This window comes from Rattus norvegicus, chromosome 16 (assembly GCF_021556685.1).
Source record: "Rattus norvegicus strain SHRSP/BbbUtx chromosome 16, alternate assembly SHRSP_T2T, whole genome shotgun sequence".
NCBI lineage: Eukaryota > Metazoa > Chordata > Mammalia > Rodentia > Muridae > Rattus > Rattus norvegicus.
Window position 1 is genome coordinate 8,800,887 of NC_141549.1, and position 17,711 is coordinate 8,818,597.

The 17,711-nt window shown below is 42.6% G+C and overlaps 1 protein-coding gene across 5 annotated transcripts in view; it reads right to left on the reverse strand.

Moving 5' to 3' along the window:
- Mapk8 (mitogen-activated protein kinase 8) overlaps positions 1-17,022 on the reverse strand; it is an 82,801-nt gene extending 65,779 nt beyond the window's left edge. For 4 of the 5 annotated variants that reach the window (XR_015639282.1, XM_087587384.1, XM_087587385.1 and 1 more), the window contains exon 1: positions 16,882-17,022. The gene's annotated coding sequence lies outside the window, so the exon portion shown is untranslated. 5 annotated transcript variants of the gene reach the window in all.
- Between the last annotated feature and the right edge of the window lie 689 nt (positions 17,023-17,711).

Consider the following 17,711-nt stretch of genomic DNA (forward strand, 5'->3'; position numbering starts at 1 on the left):
GATTACTACTAGCAAGACCCTGCCTTTCTTTTTTTTATAATGACAAAGGAATGCTATGAATTACTGTGACTCTACAACCTGATAACTTGAGAAAATGGACAATTCTGTGAAGAACCCATCTAAGTTCTTTTTATAAACATAACCTAAACAGAAACATATACACAAAAGAAAAGGAATCAGGCATCTGATAGAGCTGTGTCTATCAATGTAACCAGCAGTTAGTACCTTCTTGAGCAGAAGGCCTCAGTAAGTTCACTAGTGAATTTTGGTAAGCACTTAAGGAAAGGAATGTTTTCTTTCTCTTTTTATTGTATGCATATGTGAGTGCCTGCGCATATGGATGTACACCACATGCATGCATGTGTGAGTGCCTGCGGGTATGGATGTACACCACATGCATGCATGTGTGAGTGCCTGCGGATATGGATGTACACCACATGCATGCCTAGTGCTAGCTGGTGTTAGATCTGGAACCTAAGTGAACAGGACACTGTGAGATACATGTGGGTGCTAGAAACTTGTAAGTGGTTTATGTTCTAATTAATCAGTGACTCATCTCTCCAGTCCTCTAGCCCTTTATAATCTCAAAAAGGCAGAAGGCCCAAGTCCTAACTCACTCTAACGGAAAGTATTACTCCAAAGCCAGACAAAGATGAAAGGAAAACCACAGACCAATACATTGCATGAACACAATGCAAAAATCCTCAACAAATATTAGATGAATTTCAACAAAGTATAAAAAGGAATTATCCATTAGGACCAGGTAGGATTTATCTCAGATATACAAAGCTGGTCCTAATATCTACTGAGAGATGCACATCAACAGGTAGAAAAATCATGTGATTCCCAGCAATGGCTGTGCAAAAGGCACCAGACAAACTCTAACAGCCATTCATAATAAAAACAGTCAGAAACTAAGAGGATAGACATCTTTAAAACAGCTCTCTGACTCTAAGGACAGGTTACATAAGTCACCTCTTCCGTATATATTTTATTCCTTATGGATAGGGATCTTATAAATATTTCTGGAGGTAGGGTAGGATCCAGGGGTAGATGCTTCCCACTGGCTCAGTCTCAAATGTCAGGGATGCTTTATTTGCATGGGGAGGGGTGTCCCGCGCGACCTCGCCAGCAAGAATACGCGGGAACACACGAATCCTTCTGTAGCCAAAATGCTTATTATTTATTAATAATAGAGAGCGGCGGGGCACCAGCATGGCGCGGCTTATATACACCCTAGCGCAGCGCATCCACACCTGATTGGTTGCTTACCCATGATCTCATTAGGCACGCCCCGGAGTGGGCAAAGACCTGGCACGAAGGCACTCTTACACATGCGCACACAGTTAACTTCCTGAAAGGAAGTTGGCTGGCGCGGCAGAGGCCAGCGCCATCTTGTAATGGCGAAACTATCTCAGCCTACCACGTGGGGCGCAGTGGAAGCCAGCGCCATCTTGTGGTGGCGAATGTTATTGCGGCCCTCTACAGAGGGGCTTCAGGTGTTGTCCTTTATGACTGGTTGTCATGGTCCTCTTAACAGGGCATCATGGTCATGTGTTTGAGGACAAATAGAGACTGGTCAGGAGCTAATTCCACATCTACCATTCTCAATTATGAGACAAGCTGGGGTCTGAACCAGCTTCAACCTTACTGGTTCTTTTGTCTAGTAGAGAGATGGCTCAGAGGTTAAGAGCACTGAGTGCTCTTCCAGAAGTCCTCAGTTCAATTTTCAACAACTACATGGTGGCTCATAACCATCTGCAATGTGATCTGATGCCCTCTTCTGGTGTGTCTGAAGACAACAACGGTGTATTTTCTTTAAAAAAATATTCTTGGGGGAACAGGGTCTGGCTATGTGTGAAGAGACGCTATGACCAAGAACTCTTAAAAAGGACATTTAATTGGGGCTGGCTTACAGGTTCTGAGTTTCAGTCTATTATCATCAAGGCAAGAAGCAAGGCAACATCCAGGCAGGCATGGTGCTGGAGGAGCTGAGAGCTCTCTCTACATCTTCATCTGAAGACCATTAGAAGATTGGCCCACAGTAACACACTTCTTCCAACAAGGTCACTTCTCCAAACAGTGCCGCTCCCTGGGTCAAGAATATTCAAACCACCACACATCCCAAACTCCAAATGCTGAAATTACAGGTGTGTGCACTATTGCACCAGGCTCCGGAGAGTCTTTGAACAGAATGGAAAGCTGGTTAATAGACTCAAAAAGATCGTTAGAAAAATACACTTCTCTGCAGGGGCAAATGAAATAATGGGTTCAACCAAAGCTAATCAATGAATGCTAAAAATAGCAGGTAAATGCCACTGGGAAACAAGATATAGGGAAGCTCAATGTCACAGCACTGATCAGTTACTAAGAGCATGAGACAGTTCTTATCTTTGTAATACCTCCGCTGAAATACCCTCTTGGTAATACATGACAATAGTTTAAGGCATGACCTGAAGCCTTGTCTAACATATAAGGCACACAATGTTATCAAAGCTGAAAACCCTAAACACATAGCAGTCTGTAATGCCAAGTTTCTGTTTTTAGGAGCAGTCTCTAAAGACACAAGTTAACCAGTGTAAGGAAAGAACCAGCTAAATCCAGAGAATAAATTACCAGACAATTGGTCTAGTGTGTTCAAGGACCCAGCATTATGAGAAGAAAAATCAGAGGTAAGGACCACCTTAGTGGGCTAACAGTATGACGCCTGGCTGGAGACACCAACTATGGAGACTTTAGCAGGCAAAAGTCAAGAAAACAAGATGGTGGAACAGGACTCTGACTGATTGTAGCCTGCCTTCCCAGTATCAGTATGGAAACACCTTCATAAGAGTCCTAAAGCATCTGGCTGTAGCAAATTGACATTTGGAGAAATAAACCAGACCTGGTGGCACATTCCTATAATCCCAGCATTTGAGAGGCAGAGGCAAGAGAATCTAACCTGGTCTATAAATCAAGTACTGGGCTAGTCAAAGCTTTGCAGTAAGACCACTTCAAATAGAAAATTAAAAAATTTAAGTCACTTAGGAGGGAAATGAAATGTTAACTGGTGTTCCTATAAGACTCTTTCCACTTGTTTGTATATATAAGTATTCTAAAAGAAGTTGGGAGTCATTTAAGGAGATCAGTTAATAAGGAACCAAAACTGAAAGGAGAGCAGGCAATCAACCAATCGGTATGCAACAAAGAACACTGCTCTTGACCAGCTCTTAGGACACACACACCACATTAACTCTGAGAGAAGAGGCCACAAGGTACCCAACTAAAGAAACCACTCTCATCTTCCAAAGGTTTCACCAAAGATTGCTGAGAAAATCATCGAAAACAGAACACTTCAATAATTCATTTCTTAAGAAATGCTACTTTTCCTCTTCAAATACAATCAGAAGGGTGATGATAAACTCATGATTCTGAAATTCAGAAGAATGTAAACAGATTAATGAAGGACATAAATCAGCTCATAAAGACCTAAAATCAGTTATATACATATATTAGGACAGTAATATACACTAAAACAAATTGTCACTCTTGCATCTCATGGCTGCTACAGAATTACATTTTTCTGCAATCCTTTATCACACTAATAGATGTGCTGTGGACATGGAAATGACAAGGCAGTTAGAAACTCAGCCCTGAGGTTGACTCCAATTTACTAACTCGGAGGTCATTTAAGGTTTCTCTGTGGAAATTTTAAAAATTTCACTCAGTGTGATTTCTCAGTGCCTCCTTTACAATGAGTAGGATTCTAAAGCCTTTGTAACAGCTTGCCACCAATTATGCCAGGTGTTTTGTATGTGGCTGTTTCTCTCACTCACATGAAGTATTATCCTAGCTTTATCACAAACTGCAAAATTAATTTTTCTCTGCAACCTCTTAAAATTTATCATATTTTTCTTTTCTACTACGTGACAATGCACAGCAACTAGTCCTCCATATGTCACCTCAAGGAAGAACTAAACCATATACACTAAAATGCCCAAGGAGGAATTTCACTATTTCACTACATCATCAGCCTAACAAATCACTTTCCTCACAGTTGTGAACTAGGTAACCCCTATTAACTGTCTCACTGGGATAAACTAGAAAAACTGGACGGACAGACAGACAGACAGACACAGACACACACACACACTCTCTCTCTCTCTGTCTCTGTCTCTGTCTCTGTGTCTCTCCCCTACCTCCTAGGAAAATTTGGAAAAGCAAAACAAAACTGAAGGCATCTGAGTGCCTTCACTCGTAAAAACCCACAATCCAGTAAAGTAGGAAGTCTGGTACCAGAACCATGCTGTTTTTCAGGTTCTCTACCAATTCCTCCAAGGTGGCTAAGATGAACTCTCAACCAAGTTAGGGAGGATTAGACACTGCAGCCAAAGGCCAACAGAGGTCAGGCATGGAGAAATGAACTACCCATGGCCTTGTGTTAGGTCAGACTCCAAGAGCAAAGACAACAAAGCAAAGCAGTCTTCTAGAAGCCGAGGCCTAGCTCTAAAATACCCCAGCCTCTAGCAAGGCTAGAACAAGCAGCCGGTTATATAGCGAGACCCTATCTATCTCCCTTCTGAAAACAAAGAAAAAACAACAACAAAAAGAAAGAAACAAAGAAAGAAAGAAAGAAAAGAAAAGACCCACCACTGCCAGAGAGTCCCATAGCACTCCCTTCATGAGAACTGATCCATCACATCTCACATGCCTGCTATGCCAGTTCTACTTTACTTCTTGTATTCACACTGTAAAGGTGCTCTATAAATCCTTTATTTTACCCATTTCTTTTTCCCTTGTCCAAAATTCCTAATTTGTAATAAGCACACTTACATACTACAACTACGGTATTTTCCTGCCTTCCTTTAACCTCTGTAATGTTAAGCAAACTGCTCATGAAATATGTATATAGTGGGTTGGTCTGGTGCTGATACTATATATTCAAATGCTAAATTCTGTATCCCAAGATCTGGATGCTCCAAGATGAGGAAATCTTCATGTATACCAGCTTTTGTTGTGTAAACCTTGCCCTCCAAGTTCTCCCAGAATGGTTAATAAAGATGCCTACAGCCTAGGCTGGGCAGTAGTGAGGAGACACAAAGTTTCTGGTTGTGGTGGTTTGACTATGCTTGGCCCATAGTAAGTAGCACTGTTAGACAGTAGGTGTGGCCTTGTTGGAGGAAGTGTGTTGTCATTGTAGGGGTGGGTTTTGGAGGTCTCCTATGCTCAGGCTCCACCTAGTGCAGAAGAGAGCTTCCTCCTAGCTGCCTGCAGATGCCAGTCTCTCTGGTTGCCTTTGAATCAAGATGTAGAACTCTCAGCCCCTATGTCTGCCTGCATACTGCCATGATTCCTGTTGCTGATGACAATGGACTAAACTTCTGAAATTGTAAGCCAGCCCCAATTAAACATTTGTAAGAGTTGCCTTGGCCCCCAGTTGAGAAATGGGGCCACTCACCCACCTCAAAATGTTTGACTCAGAATTGTTTCTGTCTAAAGGAAATGCACAGACAACAATGGAGCAGGGACTGAAGGAAAGACCATCCAGAGACCACCCCAACTTGGGATCCTTCCCATGCACAGGCACCAAACCCTGACACTATTGCTGATGCCATGTTGTGCTTAGAGATAGGAGCCTAGAACTGCTGTCCTGAGAGGTTCTACCAGCACCTGACGGAGACAGGTGCAGATACTTATATCCAACTATTGAACTGATCTCAGAGACTCCTATAGAGGAGTTAGAGGAAAGACTGTAGGAGCTGAAGGGGATTGCAAGCCCATAGGAAGAACAACAGTTATCAACTAACCAGACCCCTCAGAGCTCCCAGAGACTAAGCCATCAACCAAAGAGCATACACAGGCTGGTCCGTGGTCCCTGCTACATATGTAGCTGAGGACTGCCTTGTCTGGCCTCAGTGGGAGGGGGATGTGCTTGTTCCCGTAGAGGTTTGACCCTCCCCCTTCCCCCACAGAGAGGAGGGATGCTAGAGGTAGGAGTGGATGAGTGAGTGGGGGAAGCATCCTCTTAGAGGCGAAAGGGAGAGGGGAAAGGGGGACTCTAGGAGGAGGCATTTGAAATGTAAATTTAAAAAAAAAAGAGTTGCCTCAGCCATGGTCTCTTCATATCGATGGAAACCCTAACTAAGACACGGGGCCTAGGGTCTTAGGCAGAAACCACGAAAAGAGGAGGAAGAAGGAAAAGTCACCATGGGGTAGTTAGATCATCAGCGTATGGCCATTAGAGCCAGCCAGTTGGAGTAAGTAAGAGTGGCCTAGGCGGAACATGGCAAGTGTTAAGGTTCATTATAAATATTAAGATTTTGTGTCTTTTATTTGGAACAAAATGATCCAAGGTAAGGTAGAAACCCCCAAATAATATTTACAGCAACAATGGTATACATCTTTATTCCCATCATGGCTTGCTGACTTCACATATCCAAGCTAACCCTTCTATGTACACACACACACACACACACACACACACACACACACACACACACACACACACACACAGACACAATTTAGGGCTTTGCACTTGCTAGGCAAGCTTCTAACACTGTTATACTCCCAGCCCCGCTCTCTTCAATTTAGTATCTTCCTGATTCCACAGATGTTTATCTTTTTCTCCCATCTCACTATCCCACATCCAGAATCACCCTGGGCATTACTGATGCCAGTAACTGATACCCTAGTGCAATGATTCTCAATCTTCTTTAATTTAATTAAGGCCTTATAACAGTTCTTCATGTTGTGGTGACCCCCAACTATAAAACTATTTCAATGCTACTTTATAACTTTAATTTTGCTACTGTTAGGAGTCCTAAATAAATATTTGATATGCAACCCCCAAAGGGAGAACCACTGCACTAGTGCGATCTCCCCCATCCCAAATACTAATAGAAAATTCCAGCATCTCTATGCTAGACTTCTGTTATGCACAAGTTGCCTTAACCTCTTCATCCATGTCAGACTCCATGATGCTCTGTTACTACTCTCAGCACACCTTTTTAAAAAGCCTATTTCCTTATTTCTTCTCTTGTACTAAGCTGGTGTGATAATCAGTTTTGGTTCACCTTTGCTATGTTGCTCTACCATGTTATTCAACTGAACACATATCTAGGAGCTATTAAGGAGATATTTTACAGATGTTAATAGCTGTAGTCAAAAGACTTTAAGCACAAGAAATTATTCTTGATAATGTGGTCAGGCTTCCAACTGTCTGAAGATGAAATTCTTCCTCAAGAGTACGTAAGAGATTCTCAACCTGTGGGTCATTACCCCTTTAGAGAATTAAAATATGCATTTAGAAGGGTCACCCAAGACCATCTAAAAATGCAGATATTTACAATTCACAACAGTAGCAAAATTAGTTATGAAGTAACAATGAAAATAATGTTATGATTTGAGGTCACCACAACATGAGGAACTGTATTAAAGGGTCACATCATTATGATAGTTGAAAACCACTTGTTTTTCTTCTCTTACCTACTTATGCCAAAGACTGCAAACTTGCCAACCCTCACACTAGGAAATTCTTCGAAGTCTTATCTACCCACCCATCTGTCTATAATTCCAAATGCTTTATTTTAACAATTTATTTAGCTGAGTGAGGTGGTGCTAGCCTTTAATCACAGGACCCAGGAGGGAGGCACAGACAAGCGGATGATTCCAGATCAGCCAGGGCCATATGGTAAAAACCCAGTCATAAAAAATTAATAAATTAATATTAATTAGATTTATTTATTATGTGTATCAGTATTTTGTCTGCATGTAGGTGTACCATTTGCCTACTTCATGCTGGGAGAAGTCAGATCTCCTAGAACTGTTGTTACAGACAGGTATGAGTCACTTGTGAGTCCTCTCAATATAACCTGGGTCCTCTCCAAGAGCAACAAGTGCTATTAACCACTGAACCATCTCTTCTCCTACTGTTTCTGATTCCCGTAAGAATTGTGTTAAACATGGCAAAATCACCCTAAATAAATCTTAATGCCTTACTTGTATTTTTTTATAATCAGTGGTATTGGAGGTAGGGGAGGTCACAACCAGACTGATAGACTGAAAGAGATTTAAATTCCACATTTTAAATTTTAAATGAACCAGTGCTTCAAACTTCCTACACTTCCATTCTCTTCTGCTTGCCCGAATGCTCTACTTCACTGAAAAATCAAAAGCCACAGAGATCAGAGTCAGAAATATTCACCTTCCAAACACCAAGATTCCTTGGAAGAACACAAACTGATCTGCTTATTCTATGGAAAGCACCAGTCTTACGACAACCAAATATGCTCTTTCCTAAACATTTCCATTTTCACTCACTTTTTGGACTCCACATTTTCATCTCTTTTTTTTTTTAAATTTATTTATTTATTTATTATATATCAGTACACTGTGGCTGTCTTCAGACACACCAGAAGAGTGCATCAGATCTCATTACAGATGGGTTGTGAGCCACCATGTGGTTGCTGGGATTTGAACTCAGGACTTCTGGAAGAGCAGTCAGTGTGCTTAACCCCTGAGCCATCTCTCCAGCCCACATTTTCATCTTTTAAAGGTTGTCTATATACACATAACACCGAAAAAAAAAAAAAAACAGTAACAACAAAACACCATTTAATCAACTTGAATTTAGCTTCTTGTTTAAATTGTTCATCAACAACTTCCCTGTAATCTATAACTATTTCCTCATCTGCAAAATCGGCTCTCATGCCTCAAGTCATCATGGGATACTTAATGTAAAAGCACTGGAACAGTACATGGTAAGCCTGTATCAGTACCAACTATTTACATCATCTGAATACTCTAGAATCCCATTTTCCCTGAGTTATCTTTTTTTTTTTCTAGCTTACTCAACATCAGTAGTAAATTACATCAGGGTCTATGGGGGGCGGGGGTGTGGGGGGAGTTCAAGATGTAGTTTCTCTATAGAACAAGACCTGGTTGTACTGGCTGTCCTGACTTTGTAGACCAGGCTGGCCTTCAACTCAGAGACACACCTGCCTCTGCTTCCCAAATGCTGGGATTAAAAGCATTTGATATCATGCCTGGCAACTCTTAGAGCCAGGAATGGTGGGATGTCAGCAAACAATGAAATTCAGCCAGGTGAGATAAAACATCCCTCCATTCTCCAGGTCATGAGAGAGGGAGAGCTGGTCCCACCATCTGCCTAGGCAAAGCAGGATAGCTAGTCATAGTAACTCAGAAGAGTGTTGGAGGGCTGACCAAATTCAGCTTCCATGTAGGCCCAGATCCAGGGCTCTAAGTTGACCCATTCTAGCATCTATCCCATAGCTGAACTGCTGAAGTGAGTGAAAGGTCCAGTCCTGCAGATCCAAAGTTACAGGATCTCCAAGACACAGGACCACAGACTATCTAAGAGTTCCAGTGAGGATCCAGTAATAATAGAGTACTAGAAGCCAGGGGCCTCACACCAGAACAAAGACCCATTGCAATGAACATATGCAAGGGAAGATGTGTGGACAGAAGGGGCACACTGTGTGACTCAGTGTTATACAGCAGCTTCCACAGCAAGATGGTTTTGTTTTGTTTTGTTGCTGTTTTATTTTTATCTTTTTTCTTTTGGGGGGGGGGTTGCAGGGTGGATATGAAGGGACATGATGAGTGGGACTGTGAAATTCACAAAGAATTAATAAAAAGTAAAAAAAATGTTTAAAAAGAGAAAAAGAAAAACAGCAAAAAATTTTAAACAAAAATTAGAAAAAAAATAGGGCTGGAGATGGCTAAGCAGTAAGGAGCACTTACTGTTCTTCCAGAAAACCCTTTTGGTTCCCAGCAGTCACATGGTGGCTCACAATTGATTTTAACTTTTATGTATGTCTCTATATCTCTTTCCCTAGGGAAAAAAGTAAATTTTGCAAATCGAAGAAAATGAGTAACAAATCAAGGATAGGGTTAGTTCCTAAGGAAGAAAATACAAATATTCCCTTCCATGATTCTTAATCTCACTAAGGGCAATGAAGAAAAAAAGCAGTTATCCTTACCCAGTGCTGGAGCAATGGAAATTGGACAACTTTAGTTACAAGTATCAAAACTACATGTGCACAAACACTCCGAGCCAGCTGCTTCACCCTACAAGTTTATCTTATGAGATATCCTACCTTTACATAATCTAAAGTTCTATGTGCACAAGAGAATCTACTTGGCCAAAGCAACCTAACTGCACATCAAAAAGAGCAAATACATTTAATATCTCTCCTTCCTTTTTTAAGGATGGTCTCAATATGTAGCCCTAGAATCACTGTGTAGGCCAGGCTGACCTCAAACTCAGAGCATCAGAATTAAAGCATGTGCCAACACACCTGGGCAAATGGCACACTATCGTGATGAAATCAAGCACTTGATGTCAAATGCATGTAACAAAGTCATAATCTCTACAATGACAGAGTTTGGAGATGCAACCATTGGAAAGTACGAATGTTAGATGAGCTCATAGGATGAATTAATGTCCCAAGAAAAGAGACCGAAGCACTCTCAGTCCATGTGAGAATGCAGGGAGAAAAAGAGGGCCCTCACCTAGGAAACCAATTGGTCCTTGTGAGAAATGTATTTCTGTTGTTTCATCTACCCTGTGTATGGCATTTTATTATAGGAGGCCAAATAGAGAACAATGGAATATCACAATGTTACCTAAAAATGTTATTTACACAGTGATATGAGATAAAGCTCTATTAAGAAAAAACCTGCAAAGAACAGCAAATCTGCAACATAGACACAAAGGGAAAAGGACAATGGATATTCAGTATGGTCCCTTTTGTAGAAAGACCAGACTCCATGAAAATAAAGGTGAAAGGTTTCTTAAAATAAGTGTGCCCTCCATGGTGACAAAATCTGACAAGGACTGGCAAGAGATGTAATCTTTACTCGTGCCAACTATTGTAGTATCTATGCTTATTAATGTTCGATTACATGCAGGTATGCTCAACCTGCGACCTCTGAGCTCACACTAACTAAGGTGTATGAAGGTGGCTCAACACCCAACAGTGAGCCTTCCTAAACACTGAGGAGGGAGAGGAAGAGGAAGAGGGGAGGAGGAAGGGGGGTGGTGGTGGTGCTGCTGCTGCCGCTGCCGAAGTTGTTGCTTTTTGGAGGATAACTACACTATGCGGTTCTCAAATGTGAGCCTATACAAGGGCTTGTCACTGTCAAAAGGTTGGATACACCTCCTATCAGGATTTGCACAAAATGGTAGATACATTTATCATCTTTCTGAAATTCATCTTACAGAAGAAGCCCTAATTCTGAAATACAGTCAGACCAAGGTTTCAAATAAGGGAAAGCTACATTTACTCATACACGAATCACCTATTTTTGGAAGGATCCACAGGAGCACTGTTTCCTAGGGGGTTGCTAGCACAGTGAGAAGATTAACTGTGTGTCACTTTTTAAGTCTTTGAAACGCTAATTAAAGTTGGTGTACTTCTCTGTCAGAATATAAATGAAATGTAAATAAATCCTCAAAGCCATACTGCTTTGAGTTTTGTTTTGGCTGCAGAGTGACCCTTTCTCTAGTCTTTGCAGCAACAGCCTTTTCCCTATCAATATCACCTTCAGTTGACTCAAACAACTTCTGAGTAAGAGACCCATCCTCTCAAGAGTTCAGGAATAGGGAGTTCCTACCTCACTAACAGCCTTCAGGAAATTTAGAGTCTTTTAAAGCTCCCTCCCAAGCAGGGCAGGTATGTGGAGGTGTCCTTAGCATCATGGCGGCTGGCAGGCTGGGTCCTCTGGGCATCAGAAAGCTTCCTAGTACTGGAGAAACACTTACTTTTTAAAAGTGCTCTGAGCACAGATCAAGCCTTACCTTCACAGCCTAAATACAAGTTGGAGAACTCAAGTATAAGCAATGTCTTCTCTACCATTCACTTTTCATACTTTCCATAAACTTATTTCAATACTCGTTTGAAACAACTTCAGTAAGTTTGCCTTATGTGATTTTCATTCTTCTGTACACTTTCAACTGTTAACCAAATTTAGAAAAGATACTTTGCTTGCTTTCTGCTCTTTATAAAGCAAGCAATATTTTAAAGGTAGGCTAAGCCAGGTCAAAGTTGGGACGTTTCCAACTATCTCTTAGTTCTTAGGCAAAAGAACTTCCTAAGGAAAAGACCAACATTATTTCCTCTGAAGTGAGACTCAGACTACAGAATAGAGATCGACTTTCCTTCAGTGTGTGTCAGGCTTCCAAACCACTTACTTCCTAAAGTGGCATAGAATAGGTTCTCAGTGAATCTGTCTTCTATAACATCAGTGTCTTCATACTTGCTATGCCCAAGAAGGAACAAGAAATTCCATCTACCATTTATTATATCCCCAGAAACTGCAGAGAGCCCTAATAACGTGAAGGAGCTGCTGTAGTTACCAGGTCTCTATAAATTTGCTTTCTTCAAGTCACAGGCCTCAGGAAGATGAAACATAAAAGATGAGACAACATTCCATTTTTCTTCAATCGTGTTACAGGACTAGAATTACTCTTCGCTCCTGGATTCCTACTTCTCAGATACCTGCCAAAACAAACCTAGAAAGCATAGGGAATATTGTTTTATGGGAAATGGCTTTAAAAGAGGGCACGTGAGGTAGAGTGGTGGCATTGTATCACAGATCATTACTTGTTTTGGAATGTTTCCAAATTTGAAGTCAGAGAGGATTACTGGTCCGAATGTTAACACAAATGATCTCGGTCAACTCAGATTAGTTGAGATTTTCAAACTTTAACAAATCCACCAGAGATGTAGACAGAAACAACTGGCATATCCTGGAGAATCTGAATATGTACTATGCATCAACATGATTAAAAATCCACTGGTCATTTTGCAATCATTTAAAACGGGGAAAAAATTTGTTTAGCTGAAAACTCTAAAGCTTCCTGAGTGCTTATCTACCACCAAGAAGCACAGCAGTCTCGCGCAGTGCCTAACTTCACTGCAGGACACCATGCGGTGTATGATATTAGCCCTCTCAACTGAGGGCTAGTAAGGCTGGCTTAGACATGCTATATAATCTGAACTAGCTATGTCACAGAATTAGTTACATGTGGAATATGGAGTGGGACTCAGAGATGACCCTGAAGACACGCTAGCCATTTCCTATATTTTGGTTCCTAAACTTTTTAAAAAATTGGCAAATTTTAACCAAACCTGAAATTTCTGAAGATGTAACAGGAGACAAAGATATTTGTTCTGTGATATAACTCACAGCATACAGAAAATGGCACAAATTTTCTCAAAGCTCTCATGTATACACACATACACACAAACCAAACTGTTCAGAGATTTGCAGCAGGATTTGGTAGGAGGAGGCTTTTCTCGTCCTTTAAAGGAGCATAATTCACTGTGTAACCATGCCTTAAACCCATACGCTTCTTGGGATAATGAATTCTCTATTTCCCCATTTTCCACAGTCTTGGCAGAGTATTTCATCAAGAGGTAAGCAAATAGAATTTGCCATCAAAAACACTAGTGCTTATCAAAAACTGTCACCTAAGTCTGATACTGGAGACCTGATTTGTACTTCTCTTGCTTGGAGTTTTCCAGTCACTCATCGACTCCAACAGTTTGCAGGCCAGACTCCACACTTATGATGACAAACTACAAGGAAACAGGTTCCTGGACTGTCTTAGGCCAGCCTACTGCTCTGAATGACAGGATGACTCACGTCTGTGCTCCTGTCACTTGTTAGTAAACTCTGAATCCTGCCTCTTTTCTATAACCAGAGCTGCATTAGGGTAGGAATGCACAGCTCCTGGATGCTCAGGTGGTGATCAGGACTGAGACAACAAGCATCACAGTTCAAAGAGCAAGTGATTCATGTGTAAAGCTCTAGGGTTATGGCTTCTTTGTCCTACATGAGTTGGAAATGCTACTATCCATACCACTGACTTGAGCAGTCTTCTAGAGAACTGACACCTAAGTCAGACATACTTCTACATCTGAGGTAAAGCATCTCAAGTATGGAGATGACTCAAATTTGTCAAATGGCAGGCAAAGCAAAGCAACTCAAGGCTGGCTCCTATCCAGCAACCCCTCAATACCAGTGGGATGGTTTATGGCTAGTTATTTTTTTTTTCTTTTTTTCGGAGCTGGGGACCGAACCCAGGGCCTTGCGCATGCTAGGCAAGCACTCTACCACTGAGCCAAATCCCCAACCCCGTTATGGCTAGTTATTAATGACAAACTACTGTTTCACCGCCATCTAGTAGTATCTTCAGCCCATTCCTATAAGACCAGTCATAGAACAAATAATTATGATTCTAACGGTATTCACTGAGAATGAAAGAATTTATTCTTTAGCTTGGGGCCCACAATGGTCTTGAACTCATCTTGCCTTAGCCTCCCAAATCCTGGGATTGCAGGCATGCATCACCATTTGTGCCTCAATTTACTCTTACACTGATTTCCTTTCCAGGTAATTTCTCTCAGGATAGAAAGGAGCAGGAAGCATGGTAGATTCCTAGTCTGTCATGACAAACTCATTAAGGGAACATGTTCTCCTTCCTTTCATACCCTCTTCCTTTCAAACAATAGACAGATTTTGTTTAAGGGAGGTTTTCTGTGCACAACAATGATCTAGAATACTATAATAGTGATGAATGCATGTCATAAAGTAAACCACTAAAAAGTGTACTCTATAAGGGCAACTCTGTTATGTGAATTAAATACCGAAGACAGCTGTTTAAACAACAGAATTTAGCAAACAACCTAACTGAATCTATGCAGAGTCTGAACCACTCAAATAATTTCTTAATTCTGGAGTCCATCCAGAGCCCAATATATTTAACTAGGTAAAGCAATAAAAGTTTGGTGCCTGAAGACCCGTATCTCATAGTAATAAAGTCATTTTATTTTTTCATTCCTATCTTACCAGTAAATAAATTCATCTGAACTACTTTCATACTGAAAAGAAATATTTTTGAATAGTGGAAATGCACCAAAATTGGGAGTTTTAAACCCCTATGCTTTGTGAGTTGAATAAATACAAATTAAAACTTAACCTTTCTAGTAATTTCTAAAAAAATTAATCAACTCTAAACTACTAGAAATATTTGGAAAATACATTTACATAGGCTGTTGTACTTTTCAACCTCAATCATCAAAAACCTTTCGACATGACAGTCACAAAAGGATAAATACAACTCATCAAGTAAAGAAACTTGCCTTGGAAACCCGGGAAGCTGAGTTTCATGTCTAGAACCCACATAAAGTTGGAAGAGAACCAAGCCCACATAGTTGTTCTTAGGCTTCTACATGCTCCTGTGTGCCCCCCAAAAAATCTTGCAAACACACCCATAACCATAGTTTTTTATGAGAGAAATGCAATCATGGTGGATTCCTAAAGAAACATCATTGTGTCTGAGTGTATGCATACATACGACTGGAGAAAGCACTTACATAAATACTGGAGGTCGACAAAGTTCTTAACTTTGACGACAAAGTACCAAGTAAATGCCCTTTATTTACAAGAGACTGTGTTTCATTTGGAGATTTTGGAGCACCTCTGACTTTTAAGTATGGAGTCTCAACTTTTATATATAAATATACGGACACACAAGTCACAATCCTCTACTTTATCAACTATATAGAAAAAAATATCAGTGGTGGTTAATGGCTGGGAGTGAAAAGTGACTCCAAACCCTCTGGTGGTCTTAACAGGTAGTGTCTTCTATTAATTTACCGTCTAGCCAACAGAGTGATATGTGACACTTCTGAAACTTCGCGGAGAACTTAAGGCTTAATTCTAAAATTTTGTCTATAAAAGTCTTTGAATCAACCCAATGTGTATGACTTCCATGCTAGGTGATGGAGAAATGATGCAAGATAGGCCTCTAAGTGCCATTTTGACTGCCTGCTTTCGTCAGACACAACAATAAATCTCCCAGGTTTAACAGCCTCAGTAAGAAGACTCAAGTCACCACTACCAATAACAAGAAAATTGACAAGGCGGGGATTGGGGGGGGTGAAAAATAAAAATGGTATATTTAAGCCAAATCTAGATATTCTTCCTAACATACCATTATCCTTGGAAGCTCCAGGAAAATGAGTCAAATACCTTACTTAACATACATCCCTTATATAATCGTCTCATTTAAAGACACATCTATTCTGTTCCAAAATACCCTAATTCTTAGGGGTCTTTCTCTTGGCCCTCACATCTCCACCTGGGTACAGTACTAACAGTTGCCAAATCAATGAATGAAATAAACATGTTCTAACTGACTAAGAGGTACTTGGTGGATGCTGATCTCAAAACACAATAGGCCGACAGACCCGAATTCTACTACTGAAAAGACCACTTAATTTCAAAAGTAAAAATAGCAACTACCGAACCTCGTGCAGTCAACACGTTATTAAATTCTCGGTGGGATGGGAAACTTTCGGATATGACAATGTGAAGCGTCCCTTATGGTTCTTTAAAATGGACTTGGTTCTACCTTGTCTGGACTGGGAACCCAAGCGCAAGACAAAGACAGCGGCAGGGGAAAGTCAAAAGGTCAGCGCCAGGCGCCCCTCTCAAGGCGCGGTCCGCAGGCCGGCGCACTAGCGGCCACCCGGCTCTTCTGGGCGTCGCGGCACTCACGTCCGCACAAAGAAACCGCCCACAGTCAAAACACGCTCCCCGTGGGTGCGGGAGACGTATGCACGGTCGCGTCGGCCCGACCTCCGCGGGAACACCTCGGAACTTGCCGCCCTCCCGCTCCATTCCCCCCGCGCGACGTTGAAGCCGGCCGCAGCGGTGAAGCCAGGTCGCCTGGAGTGGACCACGCCCCCCGCTGCCCCCGCCGCCCGCGCTATTGTTCCCGCGCCACCCCCGCCCCGCGCGCGTTCCCGGGAGGGGGTCACGGCCGGGGAAAGGCGGCGGCCGCCCGAGCCGCGGCGCCCGCGCACTCACCCGGCAGTGCAGCCAACGGAGACCTGGAAGCCCGTAGCGGAGAGCGGCGCCGTCCCGCGGTGGCCGCGGCCGCTACTTAATCCTGCTCGCGGCTCCGCGTTTCGGCCGCAACGTCCGGCCTCGGCCGCTCCGCTGACTAACAGAGACGCGGTCCGTCAGCGCGCACGCCCGCCCACGTCATCGCGCAGGGCCCCGCCTCCGCGCCGGCGAGCGGCCTGGGGGCGGGGCAGCCCCGGGGGCCCGGATTACGGGGGCGTGGCCCCGCGACTGGGGGCGTGGATGCACCGGAGGGCGGACAGCAGTAGCGGCGGTCCCCTGAGAGCGGGGCCGCGAGCAGGGTCTAGAAAGCCGCGTGTGAGGGGCGTGGCCGGGAGCAGCAGGGGGCGGGCCTGCGACGGCACGTGGCGGCGCGTGGCGGCGAACACCAGTCATAGCTTAAGCTTCCTGGGTTGCTAACCTCGCGGGGAGGAGGGGTTAGTATTTGAAGGTCAGGCACGCGTGCCAGGGCACACACCTGAGCCACGGAGTGTCCTAGTTTGACAGACACTCTTCCAGGGCCTACCACCCACCAATGAGTAAATGTTCTCCAGATCCCTAGAAAAAGTTACCTCCTTCCTTTCCCCATCCCCTGAAAACCCTCGTGCTACCTGATTTACCTGCAAGGCCTTGTGGCTCCCGCAAATATTAACTATTCACTGCTAAACTGACGAGCCAATGGATGAAAAGGTAGTTAAATTACTATCATTCATGCAGTAGAATGTATTTAGCACTTTAAAGAGTTCAAAGGTATTCTCACCAACAATGGAGACTAACATATCACTAAGAGAAAA